We start from the raw sequence: 21,844 nt of genomic DNA, 5'->3' as shown, positions 1-21,844 counted from the left end.
GTTCTTCCTTTGATGTGTCAAAATGATTGTGTTGATCCAGGTATGTTGTTGAATTATTTTAGCATTCATTAATTGATTGTGGTGTTCCAGATGTGTTAATGAATCATTGTAGCATGTATTAATTGCAGCGACGATTTAAGAATCCCCGGGCCCTGGCGCTTCTCCAAATCAAAGGGCCCCCCGCCACCACCGCCGCCCGACCTGACCGAACAACCCCCCACCCTCCTCGTGTGGGAGGAGTACACATGCGTGCGGGGCAGTACTAATAAACTACAATAGGCATGTCCTTAGGCTCCCTGTTTGGGAGAAAGTGCGCACTCTCACATTCATCGATTCGTATCGTATCGCCTCTCTCTGCATACCGCAGCATAGCAGCGCACTTGGCCAGAGAAAGAGAGGGAGAGAGAGAAAGGGAGAGAGTCGCTACTCAATACTGTAACCAGATGAGATCATTAGACTCACCTGCTGCCTGCCACAGTTGAAAGAGAACGCAGACACACTTCACGAGTTGTGTACATTGTGTAAGTCAAAAATGCTTAATTCTTATCCAGTTTGAAGTTATATCCACTTCTTGTGTTTAATCCCAGTCTGTCTGACAGAACAGACACAGACACAAGTCAACAGACACAAAGTCAGACTTTGCGCTTCCTACAACTGGGAGGCTTTCAAAATAACAGACGAGATCTCAAGACTGACTGACTATTCAATAATACCCTAATTCACACAGGGCCCAGCAGGCTGCAGGTTAATCCGATAGTGTTTATAGCATATCGTACATGAGCAACGGATTATGTGAATTGTTGAGGAAAAAAAGAATAAAAATAAAAAAATGTTTTATTTTTATTTTTAATATAATTTTCGCAGGGCCCTGCAGACGGCAGGCCCTGGTGCTTAAGCTTATTCCATTGTTAGTCCGGGCCTGATTAATTGATTGTGTTGTTCCATGTGTGTTAGTGAATCATTGTAGCATGTAGTTGTACCTCCATTCTGCTCCTGTGCTGTGTTGTTCTGAACAGCATCCTGCTGTGTGCCAGGGTCCCGGGTCACACCAAGGTTGTCTGCAGTGACATAGATGTCTACTATCCTCTCTTCTCTCTCTCCTCTCTCCTCCATCTCCTGCTCCCTCTCTCCTCGGCCATGTCGGACCTTCTTTGTCAGGTCTGGTACGGCGTACACGTCCTCACTCATTCTGCTTCATCTTCAAACTGTATTCATTGGGCAACGTGTTGGAGAACAGAAGTCACAAAAGAGGAAGTTCACATGTTGGGGCATAACGTGCATTAGATAGATACGTGTTCTAAAACCACATTTCACACCCACAGGTTTCAGAAACGCTGAGAGGTCCAAGGCGTTTTCCTTCTGCTGTTGTGTTATTAAAAGTGTTGCATAGTTATTTGAGAGTTAATATGTACAATATGTATGTATGTGTGTGTGTGTGTGTGTGTGTGTATAGTAGGCCTATAGTATGTATGCATTTTGGTTTATTTCTTATTTTTTGAGCGGTGCAAACCGCTCCTATAAGTGGCTGTGCGTGTCCGTAGCCTTTTTCCTCAGCATTTTGCCATAGCAAAATGTGTGTGTGTCCGTAGCTGTGCCTGTGTCTGTAGCATTTTTCCTCAGCGTTTTGCCATAGTAAAATGTGTGTGCGTAGCATCATGTTTGTCTCGTGATGTCATATGTTGTATGTCTGTAGCCTTTTTCCTCAGCGTTTTGCCATAGCAAAATGTTTGTGTGTGTAGCATAGCCTGTACATCCTAGACTTAAATCCTAGTCTGAAGATGTTATGCAAGCACGACCACCGCTCACTTCACATTGGGTGTGATTTTTTTTTACTTTTGAGTGCTGCAGCAGTTAGTTCTTGTTTCCTGGTCCAAACCAGACTCAACAGGAGGGGAACATGAATAGACATCAAAAGGACACTTTCTCCTTAATGGTGCTTGGCCAAAGGTTGGCTCCTATTACTGTATGCACGTGCAGGCATGGCAGCCTTAAAAGAGGTTAGACAAAAAGGTCATACGGCAACGGCAAAAGTAGTGAAAATAACCGATATACAAGATCACATGTCAGCCGTTTTTTTCTTCTTTTTTTCTCTCATACAAAAAGGGTACAACAGAGGAGGAAGTCTCCACTTCAAAAGACTCATCTTCAACAGGATGTGGTCTATATGATGCTGCAGGCCTGAACATGTGGTTATTTTTTTCATGCACCTACCAGTAGCTGCTAGGGTGTCATTATGCACTTAAAACAAGCAAATTGTTATACTGTTTTGTTTATTCATTTACTTTTTTTATAGAATTTCAAACAAACAAACAAACAAACAAAACAATCAATTAACAGATTATTATCAGTTACAGTCTATTATTGTCTGTCTGACTGGTTGGTTGTGATCAGCTTCTCTAATTGGTTGATACACCATGCATTTAAAAAGTAGTTATGTCATATTGTTTATGTCACAAAAACGTTTTTCAAAAGGTTTGAGGCTAAATTACCACTCCTGAATGGCATTTCCAGCTGCAGTACCACCTTTGGCCTGAACTGCGCCACCCCCCCCCCCCCCCCCCCCAGGCTGTCCAAATCTGGACAGCCTGTTTTGAGAACCCGTGGGATACTTTTAACCTTCGCCTTCTCAAAATCAGAGAAAGACACAACGGTCAGAAATGGGACTTTGTGAGGATAGAAGGTACTAGTGGGACCCCAAAAAAAGGTTTTAAAATAGGAAAAGTGAAATTTCATGGTGTATCACCTTTAAGCGGTTCTAACACAGCAGATAAGATAAAACAATGATTCTCAACATCAACAACCCCAAATTGACATTTATCTGCAAATATTTTGTGTTGATTGTTTCATAAACTATTCAAATATTTTCAAAATTGTTCATGGTTTAAAACAAAGCAGATGTAGACAAGACAAGGAAGGAGAAAGAGAGAGAGAGAAGGGGGGGGGGGTGGGTCTAATGTACAAACTGTCTTCAGTAACAGTGTCTCTGTCACATTGGTGGTGACAATGAGTTCACAGCTCCTCCCTCCTGCATGGGTCTTTCTGGTGACGGGGAAGAAGAGGCCCATCCTCCTCAACCACGGTTGGTTTCACTTACTTTGATAAACCTCTGTGTAACACGTAGACTTTATATTCATTATTCCCTTTTAATAGGTGTGCTTTGTATCATGTAAGATGTACAGTACAAGCATGGTTTATCCGATATAATGATCATTATTAGTTTCACAGAATATTATTTTCCAGGCCTGTTTGTGTCAAATGTAACCATATCATTATGATACAGTCATTGATAACCATGTGAGACCATTGAAATAGCCTAACAAAACACCCAACATATTAAGACCACAAAAACTAATACTAGAAAGGTGTGCTCCGTAGAGCATAGCTCTCCGCTATAGCCTCTGCTTTTAAAACACCATTGTAAAGCAGGGCATGCTGTTTTAGTAGACTACAGAGGTGCAATTTTAATGAGATCATTTTAGTCTGTCTGTGTCTCTCTCTCTCTCTCTCTCTCTCTCTCTCTCTCTCTCTCTCTCTCTCTCTCTCTCTCTCTCTCTCGGTGCAGTGCTGCTGTCTTTCTGTCTATTTGTGTTGTGGGCTGTGTGCGCCATATGCCGCACGTCATCATCTATCTGTGTGTGGGGGTTTGCACGGACATGCACATGTATGTAGTCGAAACCACACTTGCTGTGTATGTGTGTTTTGTGTTTGCCGCTGTGTGTTTGTGTGTGTCTCTATGTCTGAACTCCTGTCAGAAAATAAAGTGAGGTGTTGATTGTACTTTTATAATATAATATATAATGTTTATCTCTAAACAATGTTTAAACAATTGTGACTGCGATGGATTGCATATTGTCCAAATACATTATATCTCATAAGTGCGCGGCACCGCACAACGGACGAAGTATACATTCACTACTAACTGATACGGCCCGCCTCCTTTTCAGACCGTTTGAAGAAAGACCACGTGACCTACTGTATCATAATGTTAAACTTCTTTGGCTGTCATCATACCTTTAAGCAAGACACCTAACCTTGCTCCCCCCTCTGCGCTCCTCTGTGGGCAGCACTGTGTTAAGCTGAAACTAAAGTTCCCCTTTGGGATAAGCAAGGTGTGTAAATAAACAATGTAACACCGATGTTCTTCACTGCTGTGTGAATTGCGTTAGCTTATGTTCTCATAGCAATGGTGGTTACAAATGCTGTCTGAAAGAACTAGTGGCAGCCAACCTGACCTTTATGTAGGCTAATATAAATATAATAAAATTGCGTCACACAGAGGCATAGCAAACACTGAGGACGGTGCGCGGGACAGATCGAGTGCGGGGCAATTTGGAAGCACGCACGTCTGTAGGCTATTTACTGTATGTACTGTAATCACGGGTAGCGGGGCGGGCAACGGTTCAGTTCTTTTGATGGGCGGGGCGAGTCTGGTTTGGATTTTTATATTATCATGGGTAGCGGGTCGGTCTGCGGATCTGAACAGTAACTTCAAACTGAGATGATGATAATGATGATGTTTTTGTCTGCATCCTTGAACCCTACTGCAGCAGCCTGGTGGCCAAAGAGAAACATCAATTAAATGTAATTCAATTCAAAGGGGCTTTATTGGCAGCATGAGAAAACATATGTTTACATTGCCAAACCAAAATTTAAACAAATCAATTGAATATCAAAAATGTATGTAATATTAAAAAGCCATCGAGAGATGTGTAAACAAAGTGTGTCACTTTGCATTAGATGTGCAAAATGTAACTGATGGCTGTTATTCACATTCTATAGGCTTCTTTAATGATGAAAATATGAATATCAATTTTAATGTAATCTACAGTACTCTTAGATAGAAGTTAACAGTTAAACCAAGGCAAACACAACAATACACCAGATGAATACATCGTGAAAATGATTATTTCAACACATAACTCTTTCACAGATCCAACGGATAGTTTCATCACATGATTTGCTGTACCATCCTTTATAATTTCCATTCCAAAATACAGCACAATCGTCTTCATGAGGCTCACCATGATGCCAGTACCTGATGAGGTAGGAACATTTAAATACAATACAAAATGTTTTCTCCTCTAAATATTGTGTTTGTTAATCATGACCTCAACTTTTTTTTGTATTTCTTTTAACAAATGGTATTAATACCATTTAGAAAAATGAAAGATGAAAAGAAAGTGATGACCTACGTTGGTGTGGTCAGTGGTGTTCCATCTATCCACTTCCAGACTCCTTCCTCATCTTTGTCAGTCAAACCCAGCCACAAGTTGAATCTTTTGACAGCAACTCTCTCAACAAAGTCCTGGAAAGAAAAGCTGCTGGTTACTGAAGTACAAACTGTATAACAGAAAACACAAGCACGGACTTGCGCACGCGCACACATACACACACACACACACACACACACACACGCACACACACACACGCACACACACACGCACACACACACGCGCACACACACGCGCACACACGCACGCACGCACACACCTCTTTTTCTTTGCTGTTTATGACCATGAGATCTGATTGTCTGTCTCTACAGTATTGTCTGCTGTCCTCCCAGGTTTTCCCCTCAGTAGAGATGTAATAACACACACCGCCAACACATGTAAATCCTTGTGATTCTATTAAGAAAATATTACAGATATAGCAACTGTTAGTGTTAGCTCATATTGATGGCAAATGATGAAGACCATAATGTAACAATAAAACAGTGGTGTCTCACTGAAAACAGAGCCTCCTCTTCAGGTCATCTCTCTCTGCAGTTACGTTCTTATAGTTGGACTGCAGCTGGTCAAAACTGGACTGTATCTGATCATTCTGGACAGTCAGGTTGTTGTATCTGGACTTCATCTGGTCTAGGTCTTTAACCAGCATGTTTTTCTCTGTATTCAATTCAGAATCTGCAAGAAGAACAATCAACAAACGCTAATTACCTGTGCTAGCATTTTTACCATTGAGCTAATACAGCCTGCCTGCTTGCTCAATGCATATTGGCATTCAGCTACAGATCGGACCACATTGTATTAAATAAATAAATAAATAAATAAATAAATAAATAAGTAAATAAGTAAATAAATAAAGTTACATAAACTGTGCCCACATTACTGCAACTATTAATAATATTTAGTGGGGTAATAATATGCAAATTAATTGAAAATAAAACCCATGTTGGATAATCATAATAATACATTTATAATGAAATACATGGTTATTAAAAACATGGCTTACAGAGAGAGTGTCGGAGACCAATGTTGAGCAGAGCTTGAACACCACAAAGCAATCCAAAACCCAGGGCAAGCATCCTGTTCCGTCTTCTGACTGCACAGTGCACACACACACACACACACGCACACACGCACGCACGCACGCACTCACGCACGCACGCACGCACGCACGCACGCACGCACGCACGCACACACACACACACACACACACACCATCATCATTTTCAGTAAATGATAAATAAATGAAGAAAAAAAGCAATACTGCATCATCAAAGTTGGTATTGCGACTTATATATCGTCGTTGTCGGGTGGAAACCTTGTATGTCCAAAACCGTTCGTTTTGTATGTATCATTTTAAAAATGAAGTGAAAACATTTTCACACAACGCCTCGCACTGCGAGGTGTTGTGTGCTTGTAGATCAGCTGTTTTCACTACGTTTGTGTGAAGGCCTTGTATGATGAAGCAGTGCTTTACTTTGCAAAAAATAAATAAATACAAATTTGAAACTTGGAGATACGAGGTTTCTGCCCGACAGTGACGATATATAATAATATATTGTCAAATACTTGCATGGGTCATTATATTATCACCACTCACATCCAGCTCAAGTGGAGTAGCCTACGTTTTGTCCCTGATAGTCGGGGAAGCCAGGGATATTTTGGTTCAGATTTAGCTAGGGCACCCGAGTCTGCGGCATTCGGGGTCGCCACAGCGGTCAAATCAAGTTGGGCTCCCATCGACTTTAGTGATGAAATAGGCCTGCGTCCAAGAGTTATAGGCAACATTTTAAATTGGGCTATAGTGCTGAGCCAACATTAACATGAAAAAGGTTGTTTGAGTATCTTCCATGGCTTACTGGCAGTGTGCACAAAGGGTACGCTGATCGTCTCAGCGGCTTGAAGATTTGCTCCGAACTCCCGTACACACACACGCACGCACGCGTGCACACACACACACACACACACACACACACACACACACACACACACACACACACACACACACACACACACACACACACACACAGGTGAAAACATGATCTAGAATCTTCAACAGGATGTGGTCTATCTTACGCTGCAGGCCTGTGAACAATGTGTGGTTATTATTGTCATGCACATCAGCTAGAGCAGGCATAATCAAATAGCTGAACCTGTGGGCCACATTACAAAATAGCAAGGGGCCAGATGATAAAATCATTAATGATATTTGATAACTTCTGTCCTTTATTGGCACCTTATATTGTCGATCGTAACAACTCACACCGTCTAACATGGTGGTATTGAATTTTCATGAGATGGTAAACTGAAAGCCAAAGCATCCGTCTATTTTGGGTTAAAGTGCCGTTTCTCGACATCAACTTTTCGGCGATTGATGAGGCTCATCTTTGCTGGTGCTCTGAATGAGTGCACACAGCACTGTAAAAGTAAATTATTTAGGCTAAAGATAAGATAAAAACGTCATTCTGTCATCACTGAGATATAGTATCAATATGCAGTTACAAAGCACATCATTACTTTTCTTGCAAAATAGTTCTCATGATAAAACAACATTTATTCCACATGGTCATAGTAGTCATTATTATCGATTAAGATGCTGTCTCACAAACATACTTATTTAGGAGAATATGAAGAAATATAACAATACAGCCCTACACCTATATGGTAATTAACAATTATTTGTTACAGTCAGACTATTGTGTTTTATTAAACTTAACTTGGGGTTGCATGAAAGAGGGATCAGCTTCTTTAATTTGACCAGTGTTGTTGTCTTGTGTTTGAACAGTTCTACATCACAGCAGAACTTATGTAAAACAGACTCCTAGCTGAACATATTTTGTGACAGAGACAGAGACAGAGACAGAGAGAGAGAGAGAGAAAGAGAGAAAGAGAGAAAGAGAGAAAGAGAGAAAGAGAGATAGAGAGAGAGGGAGGGAGGGAGAGGGATAGAGAGTGTCTCTGTCACAGTGGTGGTGACAGTGAGTTCATAGCAGCTCCTCCCTCCTGCATGGGTCTTTCTGGTGGAGGTGCAGAAGGAGGCCCATCCTCCTCAACCACATTTGGTTTCACGGTTTCACTTACTGTGATAAATCTCTGTGTAACACATAGACTTTTTATATTCATTATCCCCTTTTAACTCATTTAGTGCTCCTGACTTTAACGGGTTAAAATGTCCAGAGCGCCGCCCGCCCTGGTTCCATTCACTTGCGTTCTCTTATTTTGAAGGCCAGAAGTGCTGCGCGTGCACGCTCCCGGTCCGACGCACGCGCGTCACGTAGACACGCTTCCCTTCTGTCTGTGTGTTTGGTTAATGGCGGATCAGGCACACACAGCGTGTGCTGTGTGTGCCAGCGTCTACTGCCGTCTCCCCTCTGAAAGTGTTGTTTTGAGATAATGGACATTAAAGATGAGATCGGCCCGTCCACCTCAATGTTATGGGATTACTATTTTGTGCTCGTGGAGACGTGATGGGGAGAAATCAGCGCATCCGGGCACTTCCAGACATCCGGGCACTTCTACTCGGTAATGTACTCAACGTTACAGTAATAGATTACTTTTCACGTGTGTACGCGTGAACGGCACTCTGAGTATACTCGAGTACTTTTACCGCGTATACGCGGGATCGGCGCTAAATGGGTTAATAGGTGTGCTTTGTATCATGTAAGATACACTGTACAAGCATGGTTTCTCCGATATAATGATCATTATTACAGTTTCACAGATTATATAAGCAAAGAAAACAAACAATTTTCTAGGCCTGTCTGTGTCAAATTTAAGTAACCATATATTTTGTGTATGAAATGATAATGTCTTTGATAACATTGATTATTGATTTGAAACACTCTTAGTGGTTTAACAAAACACCCATATGACAGCCCTAGAAACACTAACAGAAGGTGTGCTCCGTAGAGCAGCTCTCTACCAGCCGTTGCTTTTAAAACTAGATTGTAAAGCAGGGCATGAGAAATGTAGCAGCTCATTCATTCATAATGATTTGCACCAGCAGGGGAAATAGTACATTGAACCTCCTGAGCATGCAAGTACTGCGTTCGGTACTGTCTGTTTCCGGTACTGTCAGTTTTCGGTACTGTCTGTTTTCATTAATATTTCTGTACTTCCTGTCTGCACTTGTTGTAACCTGTCTTTTCTCACTCGCTTTGTGAATGTAATTATTAGTTATCGTCTCCACCTGTGTATTGTTTAGTTTTATCCCTTTGTTGGTTAACCCTGAAAGGCCCAGCGTTGCTTTTTGGCAACGTTTTTTAAATCATTTTTTAAAAAATGTTATAATTAGTTTAATGCCATTGGCCACGATATTTGCATATAAATACCCCCCACAGAGACTGACATTCACACCTCCCAGAGAAGTTGAAATTCCAGCGTCTGGACGAACAACATCTCACTTTTTAACTGAAGCTATTCCTCACTAAAACATAAGTAAAATGCCTGTAATATTGTTTTTCGTGATCATTAGAATGTCTAGAACACGTGCATATGTTAATATTGTGAAAAATATCCCCAAAATGCAAATTAGAGCATGATTTATGATTTATGGCTATAAAACCTTACAAAAACATTATTATTTTTTTAACATTACATTTTCCTGTGATTAGGACTCCTACAACAGCATCTGATTTTTTATTTTATTTTTTTGGGCCAGTAGAAATTAATTCGGGCCTTGCAGGGTTAATTGTACTTTGAGTTCACTATTCTGAACTCCTTCTCCTCTAGTTACTGCAGCAGCCCTGGTGGCCAGAGAGAAACATTGTCAATTCAATTCAAAGGGGCTTTATTGGCATGAGAAAACATATGTTTACATGGCCAAAATTTAAACAAACCAATTGAATATCAACTTTGCATTAGAAAAATAAGCTTACGAAACAAGAAAGATTGTGCATTTGCTGTTAGAAGTAGGCCATCTGTTCCCGTACAGTCTATGTGACCATGGTATTAAAATGTAACAGATGACTGTTAAGTTCATGTTATTCACACTCTGGCTCCTTTAATAAAGACTATGAATATGAATATCAAAAGTTAAACAATTAAACTAAGGCAAACACATAAACTACACCAATCAACACCAGATTAATGCATTGTGAAAATTATGACTTCAACACATAACTCTTTCACAGATCCAACGCTTATGTTCAAGACATGGTTTGGCATACCATCCTTTCTCATCGCCATTCCAAAACACAGCACAGTCATCGTTAGGAAGCTTGTTTTTAGGCTCCCCATGGTGCCAGTATCTGGTGAAGTAGGAATATTTAATACATTACAAATTGTTTGTTAATCATGACCTCAAAGTATATTCTAGATAGTAGTTACAAATTGACCAGATAGAGACAATAGTTATAATTCTCTCTCTCTCTCTCTCTCTCACACACACACACACACACACACACACACACACACACACACACACACACACACACACACACACACACACACACACACACACACACACACACACACCATTTAGAAAAAGGAAAGTGAAAAATGAAGGTAACGTCTTACGTTGGTGTGGTCAGTCTCTGGCAATGATTTATGTTTTTTTTGTGATCTGTAGTTTTTACAATATCTCTTACCAGAATGCTGTATGTTGGGTGGATGTCTCTGCTGAGCTGGAGTCTCAACATCATCTTCCTCCTCCTCCTCCTCATCATCTTCCTCTTGGATGCCAGTGTTTTCAGAATGTAAAGCCACGGCCATTCCTACCTTTATGACTTTAACTCTTATTGCAGGTATTTTACATTGTCCACCTCTTCACAAGTTCACAACACACTGAAGAAGAATTGAAAGTATAAGTTGTCTTATCATCCACCCCTCCCCCTCCTTCCTCCTGTTGTTTCCTCATTCACGGCAGTAGCCAGTGGTGTAACGTAACTAAGTAGATGTACTTTAGTACTGTACTTAAGTACAGTTTTGAGTTATTTACTTTTGAGTTATTTACTTGAGTATTTCCAATTTCAAATACTCTACTCTACTCCTACTTCTACTCCACTGTCTACATCTCAGATCCAAATATTTTACTTTTACTGAATTACAATTATTTGAAAACCTGAGTTACTATTTACATTGCAGATATAAATTATAATATTAGGCCTATTATAAAATATACATTAACGACTTAAGCCTCATTGTATACCTTGACTATTTGAAAAGCCAATCTACAGGCTCACAACACTTGTTGTGAGCTTGTAGATCTGCTATTTTCAAACAGTTTGTACTTTTACTTTTGGTACGTTAAGTACATTTTGATGCCAATAGTTTTGTACTTTTACTCAAGTACATTTTGCATTCCAGACTTTCACTTGTAAAATAGTATTTCTACATTGCAGTATTAATACTTAAGTATAAAATGTGAGTATTTTTCCACCACTGGCGGTAGCAGAGGCAACGCGTTCACACCTCCACCCTTCACCTCATCTCCCCACCTCCACCCCTTCGACCACTTCCAGCACATAGAGTGATACACATCTGTGTGATACATGCATGTATTTGTTTTATTTGTATTGTCTCTCAATATGTGACATGTAAAGTCGAGTCAAAGTTATTTATATAGCAATTAAAAACAACTCTCGTTGAGTGCTTTACAGATCAGGAGGAAACAACATCACATGAAATGAAACCATCTATAAACAATAAGACGTACTGTACAAAAGAGAAATACTGTGTGTATGTGATCATCACAGTATACTAAGAACATAAACCATTACATTAAATAACAAACAATGATAAATAACAGCCACATAAGTGGAAACCAAAAACCCTCAGGGCTTTTTTTCTTTCTTTTTTTTTTTGCATTACTGTATAACTGTAAACATGTTTTCAATTGTTTGACCTGCGTCCAAGGGTTATAGGCAAAATGTTAAAGTGGGCTTGGACTGCACCAACATTAACATAAAAAAGGTTGTTTGAGGATCTTCTATGGCTTACTGGCAGCGTGCACAAAAAGTACGCTGATCGTCTCAGCGGTTTGAAGATTTGCTCCGAACTCCCCCGTACACACACACACACACACACACACACACACACACACACACACACACACACACACACACACACACACACACACATAGGGGTGAAAACATGATCTTGAAACTTCAACAGGATGTGGTCTATCTTACGCTGCAGGCCTGTGAACAATGTGTGGTTATTATTGTCATGCACATCAGCTAGAGCAGGCATAATCAAATAGCTGAACCTGTGGGCCACACTACATAAATGACAAGGGACCAGTTGATAAAATGACAACATTAATGATACTTGATAACTTCTGCCTTTCATTGGCACCTTATGTTGTCGATCTTAACAACTGACACTGTTTTCTGGCAAATTAACATACTGTAGCGGTATTGGATTTGTACGAGATGGTAAAATGAAAGCGAAAGCATCCGTACATTTTGGTGCAGATTCTTTGCATCAACTTTTTGGCGCTTGCTGAGGCTCATCTTTGCTGCTGCTCTGAATGAGTGCACACAGTTTAACCCTTGTAGATTATTGTTCATGTAATAGTAAGATATGTAAATAATTGCCACAGGCCGGAAGTGGAGTTTAAGTATCGCTGACCTATAGTATCATTATGCAGTTACAACTGATATATCGTTATACTTTTGTAGCAAAATACTTTCTCATGATGAAACAGCATTCTTTCCACAGGGTCATAGTAGTCATTATCATTGATTAAGTTGCTGTCTCACAAACATACTGCACCACATGTCCAACTTTGCTTGATATGTTCACTTATTTTGGAGAATAATGAAGAAATACAACAATACAGCCTTACATCTATGGCAATTAAGAATTATCTGTTATAGTCAGACTATTGTGTATTATTAAAGAGAAGGGGGGGGGGGGGGGTTCTAATGTACAAACTGTCTTCAGTGACGATGGTGACAGTGAGTTCAAAGCCCCTCCCTCCTGTGTCCCAATGTTTGGTTTCACATACTGTGATAAACCTCTGTGTAAAACATATACTTTATATTCATTATCCCCCTTTAATAAGGTGTGCTTTGTATCATGTGAGATATACTGTACATGGTATGCATCGTTTCTTCATAATAATGATCATTATTAGTTTCACAGAATATCATTGTCCAGGCCTGTTTGTGTCAAATGTCAAATGTAACCATGTCATTATGATAGTCATTGATAACCATGTGAGACCATTGAAACACACTTAGCCTAACAAAACACCCAACATATTAAGACCACACATAGAAACACTAATACTAGAAAGGTGAGCTCTCTGCTAGCTTCTGCTTTTAAAACACCATTGTAAAGGGGCATGCTGTTTTAGTAGACTACAGAGGTGTACAGTACAAGTAAGTACATTTTAATGAGATCATTTTAGTTTCTCTCTCTCTCTCTCTCTCTCTCTCTCTCTCTCTCTCTCTCTCTCTCTCTCTCTCTCTCTCTCTCTCTCCGGGTGCAGTGCCGCTGTCTCTCTGTCTATTTGTGTTGTGGGCTGTGTGCGCCATGACGTACGTCATGATCTATCTGTGTGGGGGTGTGCACAGACATGTAAAACCACACTTGCTGTGTGTGTGTGTGTGTGTGTGTGTGTGTGTGTGTGTGTGTGTGTGTGTGTGTGTGTGTGTGTGTGTGTGTGTGTGTGTGTGTGTGTGTGTGTGTGTGTGTTTGTCGCTGTGTGTTTGTGTGTGTCTCTATGTCTGTCTGAGGAATTGTTTATAGAACTTTTATATTTCTCTTGTTTATCTCTAAATACAAGTGCAAGTAAAAACTAAACGCACCTGTCCGAAGTGAGCGGTGCTCACTTCTCATGGTATCAAACACAATACACATGCATATCTCCTTATAAGGACCATCAGCTGATGTCACAGCTGCTGTCTGTGACATCAGCTGTGGTGATGTCGGCCTCTGTGTACTGATGATGTTAGTTATCTCCATACAATGAGTTCCGGGCTCATACGGACACTTAGCCCCATATAGAACCTCACCCTCCACTGTAGTAGAACTCTTGTGCTCCGAGATGAGGTCTTATACGGCCCTACCGGTATATGCCGGCTGCTGTGGAATTCGTCCACATCGAGGTAGATCACCCTTTTAGAAACATCCTATCCACAAAGTAGGCCTAAAGGTAGTTCCACGCTCCCAGAGTATGATTTTCAGAACACACGTACATACAAAGTCATGTGTTGGGAAAACGGTTTAAATAGCTTATTTAGTCATACGGTCTGCCTACGAGCATTGTGTGTGTGTGTGTGTGTGTGTGTGTGTGTGTGTGTGTGTGTGTGTGTGTGTGTGTGTGTGTGTGTGTGTGTGTGTGTGTGTGTGTGTGTGTGTGACATGCAACGTATGGAGGGCTAAAGCTGACAGAGGAGGAATGAACATTATCCAGGACATGACTCTTGGCATGTAGAGTAGAGACAATAGGACTGGTGTCATGCTACAGTAAGCTAACAAACACAACAGGTAAAAAGTAATTTTTAACCCAATCATTGCCTTAACCCATGGTTAAACCTACGAATGGGAGACATCGGTTCACACCAGAGTCCTGCAACGGGCCGGGTATCCTCGTCGGATACCCGCGTTTGACGGGCAGAAACGGTGGAAAATATACTTTTATATGTTCACGGATACGGGGACGGGGACGGGCGGTACGGGACTAAACCAGGACATATTATCTGCTATTATACTGCTGTATTACCTGCTTATTATAAGTCGCTTTGGATTAAAAGCGTTCTAAATGCCTAAATTGTAATTATTATTATTATTATTTTTTTTATCTGAGAGCAACGTTTCCGCCCAAACAAGGTCACCTCACAGTAGCAGCAGGACGGACACAATACAACAACCACAGCCTGCAAACAAAGTGGATGTTCTTCACTACTGTGTGAAGCCTATGTTCTCATAGCAATGGGGTTTAAAATGCTATCTGAAAGAACTAAGAGTAATTGCGTCAAACGTAGGCATAGCAAACACTGAGGACAGTGTGCGAGGAAGTTCGAGTGCGGTGCAATTTGGAAGCCCACACGTCTGTAGGCTATTCACTTTACTGCATGTAATCACGGGTAGTGGGACGGGCAACGGTTCTGTTTTTTTGACAGGCGGGCAGGTCTGGTTTGGATTTTTATATTATCACAGGTTTGCGGATCGGTCTGCAGATTGGATTGTTGACACGCGGGGCGGATGTGGGTTGTGAAAATTTGACCATGCAGGATTCTGCATCACACTTAGTTGTAACTGTAACTTCAAACTGAGATGATGCTGCTGTTGATGATGATGATGATGATGATTATTAATGACAAAGATAGTAGTTTATAGATATAGTAGTCATCCTCCTTGAACCCTATACTGCAGCAGCCTGGTGGCCAGAGAGGAACATTATCAATTCAATTCAATTCAAAGGGTCTTTATTGGCATGAGAAAACATAATGTTTACATTTTCAAAGCAAAACTGAAACAAACGAATATAAAAAATGTATGTAATGTTAAAAAAAATAAAGAGATGCGTAAACAGAGCGTGTCACTTTGCATTAGAAAAAGAAGCTTACGAAACAAGAAGAATTTTCATTTGCTGTTAGAAGCAGGCCTCATCTGGTCCCTATTACGGCCTATAGTATGAACATGATATTAAAATGTAACAGATGGCTGTTAACTTCATGTTATTACCATTCTACAGGCTCCTTTAATGATGACAAAATGAATATAAATGTTAATGTAATATCTACATCAGATAAAACAGTTGAACCAAGGCAAACACATAAACTACACCCATCAACACACCAGATTAATACATTGTGAAAATGAGGATTTCAAAACATTTCACAGATCCAACGGTTAGCTTCGTAACATGGTTTGGCGTACCATCCTTTACGGTCTCCATTCCAAAACACAGCACAGTCATCGTAAGAAGACTTGTTTTTAGGCTCCCCATGTTGCCAGTACCTGATGAAGTAGGAACATTTAATACATTACAAATTGTTTGTTAATGGCCTCAAATTATGTTCTAAATATTAGTAACAAATTAACCGGATATATAGTGAAAGAAACAATAGTTATAACACACACGCACGCACGCACGCACGCACGCACGCACGCACGCACGCACGCACGCACACACACACACACACACACACACACACACACACACACACACACACACACACACACACACACACACACACACACACACACATTTAGAAAAGAATGTGAAAAATGTAGGCAACGTCTTACGTTGGTGTGGTCAGTGGTGTTCCATCTACCCACTTCCAGACTCCTTCCTCGTCTTTGTCAGTCAAACCCAGCCACATGTTCTGTCCTCTGCCAGCAACTCTCTCCACAAAGTCCTGGACAGAAAATATGCTGGTTACTGAAGTACAAACTGTATAGCAAGTTACAACACGCACGCACACACACACACACACACACACACACACACACACACACACGCCTCATATATACCTGACTGTCTTTGCTGTTTATGACGATCAGATCTGATTGTCTCTCTGTACAGTATTGTCTGCTGTCAGCCCAGGTTTTCTTCTCAGTAGAGACGTAACGACACACATCGCCATCATATGTAAATCCTTGTGATTCTAACAAGAAAATAATAAAGATAGCAACGGTTTGCTCATATTAAAGGAGTAGTTCACCCCCAAAATGACTTGTTTTCTATTGATTAGTCATGCCGTGGAGACTTGAGTTCAAATAAATTGTTTTTGTATATGTCACATTCCTAAGACGAAAAAAAAAATGATTATAGTAAATTTAGCCCCGTCTGAACGGGGACCCAAATGCATGGGCCTGGATGGGGACCCAAATACAAGGCCCTGGATGGGGACCCAAATGCATTTGGGTGAGAATCAATGGGGGTATAAATTCACTCGACTCTTGACCCTATTTACCCCCATTGATTCCGACCCAAATGCATTTGGGTCCCCATCCAGGGCCTTACTTGGGTCCCCATTCAGGGCCATGCATTTGGGTCCCCATCCAGAATCAATGGGGTAAATTTACTATAATCATTGTTTTTGTCTTAGGAATGTGACGAATACGTCTCCATGGCATGACTAATCAATAGAAAAGATGCCATTTTGGGAGTGAACTACTCCTTTAATGACGAATGATGAACAACATGATGTAACAATGGATAAAAACAGTGATGTCTCACTGACCACAGAGCCTCCTCAATCTGTTCTGTAGCTGGTCAAAACTGGACTGTATCTGATGCTTCTGGGCAGTCAGATTGTTGAATCTGGACTGAAGCTTTTCAAAACTGGACTGTATCTGATCCTTCTCTGCAGTCAGGTTGTAGAATATGGACTGAAGCTTTTCAAAACTGGACTGTAGACGATCGTTCTGTTCAGTCAGATTGTCATATCTGGACTGCTGGTCTAGATTGTTTTTCTCTGTATTCAATTCAGAATCTGCAAGAAGAATAAACAGACTGATTGTCAGACTGATTATCTTTCCATAAAGGTTTCTTCTGATAAAAACAAATCTTAATTTGACAGTGAGACAGAGGGCAGTATTTTTGGTAAATAGGAGAGCCGGTGTGAAGCTTAATCAAGGATGTGGTGGATGGAGCATGGAGCATGGTGACAGATGATTGGTATTCATTGGACTGGAGAAAGGTGGAGTACACACGGTTAAGTTCAAGCCAGGTCAATAATGACTAATCAAATGATGACCTTTAAGAGCGCACTGTGCTAGTGTGCTCATCTCAAAGGTGCCCACTGCCCAGGTCATTTCCAAAGTCAGGGGAAAAGCCCCAATTTCTTTAATAAAATAGAGATCAATCTAATGAACTTGTGCAGCAAACTAAATCAGACCACCAAGCACAGATTATGTAAAGAAAAAGAAAAAAAGGTTGGGGGCCATGGACTTTCCTCATCTACCCCAGATTTGAACTCGGGTCTCCTGCGCTATTTCCCTGCACTAGCATTTTTATCATTGAGCTAATAGAAGAGCTAGCCCTGAATACATGACGGCCATATACATGACTGTCATGTTTCCACCTCAACCTGGCTTCCAGCGAGCAACGGTTTGAGCGACAAATGTCATATTTAAAAAATAAAGTGCTTACCCAAGTCTCATTTCGGTCAGAAATTATGCCGTTCAACCAGAATTACATGCCGCTCCGAGATTGTTTAACACATGGGCTGCTCAGGTTTATAACATTTCTAGCTGTTGCTGCTGCCGCCGTTCACTCACGCTTTATTTTGAAGAGCCTCGGAAGCTTCGTGCGTGTGCACGTGGGTGTCCACTGACGATTGAGGAAGATAATCCCTTTGTTTACAAAAACTCGCGAAACTATAATCCAAACCGCGGCCGACCATCGCGGTAAAGTGTTGCCGTGAAAAAAATCAGATCTCTGCTTCCCTGGCGTTCTTTTCACCTCATTCAGAGATAAAGCCCTTCTTATGTTTCAGAGTAGAATGGAAAGCAATGTTAGCAGCCTCCGCTATTTTCTCCCTCTCTCTCTCTCTCTCTCTCTCTCTCTCTCTCTCTGCTACGGGGTGACGTAATGGACTCGGGTCATTCAGAGGGCAGGCTGCAGCACGTACAGTTAACCCTATATCGGATAATATATTTATTTTTATTAAACAATCTGGGAGCAGGATGTAATTCTGGTGGACGGCATCATTTCTGACCGAAATGAGACTTGGGTAAGCACTTTATTTTTGCAATCTGACATTTGTAGCTCAAACTGTTTGTCCACCTCGCAAGAGGTGGATACATGACGGTCATGGCCGTCATGTATTCAGGGCTACCTGCTTGCTCAGGGGATGAATTGAATCTTGGCTTTCAGGAGACAATACCCAGGTTTCTCTACTCTAAGTTATATTGTACGTTCTCAACCATACAGATTGGACAAAATTCAAATTTGAATTTCAAAAAGTTACATAATGCTGCTTTAACTCAACTACAGATTCGACTGATCAACTTTCACTTTCACCAGGATGTACAGTACCGGTATGTATAAATATACTTGGGAGGAAATAATATAATAAAAGATAATGGTCTAATTGTCAGCTTCAGCAATGGGTGTTTCAGAACTACAGAAATTGACAACTTGCTTCATAATAATCCACCAACACTATTTCAAAAATGTAAATATTATTTACTCACACTTAATGACCAGACCAATGATGATGGCCAATAGAAGACACAGCAGCACCAGACACACGGCAGCAACTTTGGAAGCATTCTTCTTAGACTGATCAGAGCCTGACAAACAGAATGAGGATTATAAATAATAATTTTAACAAGTTATGATGTAAAAAGTAATGGAAAAATCACGTCCCCCTCAGACATCAGAATATCCTTCTAATGCTTGAGGGTCTGTGATTTTTCCATAACCTTTATCATTTATTTTGTTTGAAAATGAAATAGGCCTATCCCTTTAATTGATCCCTAATTGTGTCAGTTCTTCCTTTGATGTGTCAAAATGACTGTGGTGTTCCAAGGTTCAAGGTTCAAGGTTCAATTTTATTTGTCTCCCAGGGGAGAAATTTGTCTTGGAGACAGAGTCACAGCTGCATACATATAAACACTTAACATAAGAAAACAAAAAAAAGAAACTCAAAAACAAGACAAACAAAAAAATACACATACAACCCATAGAGCCTCTCCTCAATTAGTTATGTGTCTATCATTTAGTATTTTGATTGATAGAGGAACAAACGAGTGCTTATATCTATTATAGTGGCATGTTGGGGTCCTAGATCTCCTGCCCGATGGCATTAGATCGTACTCTGGGTTCAGAACATGCAAGGGGTCGGACAAAATGTTCCGAGCTTGTCTTACTACTACTTGCTCAAAGATGGCTTGAGGGGTGATCGGGGGGGTGGCCATACCCATGATCTTCCCTGCCATATTTGTCAGCCTAGCTATTTGAGACTTGTATACAACAGTCAGGTTACCAAACCAGCTAGACATACCATATCTCAGGATGGATTCGATACTAGCCCTATAGAAGGTCAACATAATATTTACACTGACTCCAAAAAGCCTTAGTCTTCGAGGAAAGTGTAGACGCTGATGTATCTTAGAGCATAAGGTTGTAACATGCATGTGCCAGCTCAGATCCTGATCAATCTGCACTCCTAGGTACTTATAGGAGGCGACCTGCTTGATGTTATGGTCATGAACACTAATCATGCTGTGGTCTCCTATGTCACGGTCAAGCTGAGTCTGCTGCACACTCACTGCTCTGTTTAATCGAGCGCTGGTCACTCTCTCAGCTGTGTCTGATCATTCACTACTCATGACTGCGCTGTGCCGGTCCTCTCGCTGTTGGATAACACGCAGTCTGTGTGTGTCTGTGTTGTGTGCGCTCACACACAAACCACACGACCATTTGGTTCCATCTGTACCCTCATGGAGTATTACCGAGCGGGGTTCACCACTGTGGTAACTTCTGCTGCCTCTCGAGAACTCCATGTATGGATCATGTTACCGCTGTGCATCGCCTCAAAAATAGCATAGTCGGTGGCCAAAGAAACGGCGATAAGTTTGTGCCGTATTTAGAAGCTCTGACCTGACGGTCGCCATAGGCGTGCTACTTGTATTGTGCTGTTCCAGGTGTGTTAGTGAAGCATTGTACCATGTATTTATACCTTGATGCTGCTCCTGTGCTGTGTTGTTCTGAACAGCATCCTGCTGTGTGCCAGTGTCCCGGGACACACCAAGGTCGTCTGCGGTGACATAGATGTCTACTATCCTCTCTTCTCTCTCTCCTCTCTCCTCCATCTCCTGCTCCCTCTCTCCTCGGCCATGTCGGACCTTCGTTGTCAGGTCTGGTACGGCGTACACGTCCTCACTCATTCTGCTTCATTTTTTTTCTTTTGAGTGCTGCAGCAATAGTTCCCTTGTTTCCTGGTCCAAACCAAATAGACATTAAAAGGACACTTTCTTCATGGTGCTTGGGCACAAGTTGGCTCCTATGTACTGTATGCACGTGCCTGCCATGCAGGAGTGACAGCCTTAAAAGAGGTTAGACAAAAAGGTCATACGGCAACGGCAAAAGTAGTGAAAATAACCGATATACAAGATCGCATGTCAGCCGTTTTTTTCTTTTTTTTTTCTCTCATACAAAAAGGGTACAACAGAGGAAGTCTCCTCTTTAAAAGAGTCATCTTCAACAGGATGTGGTCTATATGATGCTGCAGGCCTGAACAACATGCGGTTATTGTTCTCATGCACCTACCGGTAGCTGCTAGGGTGTCATTATGCACTTAAAATAAGCAAATTGTTATACTTTTTTTATAGCAATAACCCAGTAATGTATTATTGAAGATGTCTATTTAACCGGTAGGAAAACACACTGCTTTTTTTGTTTATTTGTTTACTTTTTTTATAGAATTTGAAACAAACAAACAAAACAGTCAATTAACAGATTATTATCTATTACAGTCTATGCTGTGGCTGATCAGCTTCTCTAGTTTGACCAGTGTTGTGTCTTGTATGGTTGAACGGTTCTAACACTGCAGATAAGATAAAACAATGATTCACAAACCTTTTCACATCAAGGACCCCAAATTGACATTTATCTGCATGGCCACGGAATCCATGTGAAAATATTTTGTGTTGGAAAGTATTGTATTGTTTCATAAACTATTAAAATATTTTCAAAATTGTTCACGTTT

The sequence above is a fragment of the Nannobrachium achirus genome (assembly GCF_963921795.1).
Source record: "Nannobrachium achirus genome assembly, chromosome: 5".
NCBI lineage: Eukaryota > Metazoa > Chordata > Actinopteri > Myctophiformes > Myctophidae > Nannobrachium > Nannobrachium achirus.
The sequence above is the reverse complement of the archived record's forward strand: the minus strand, read 5'-3'. Positions refer to the sequence as shown.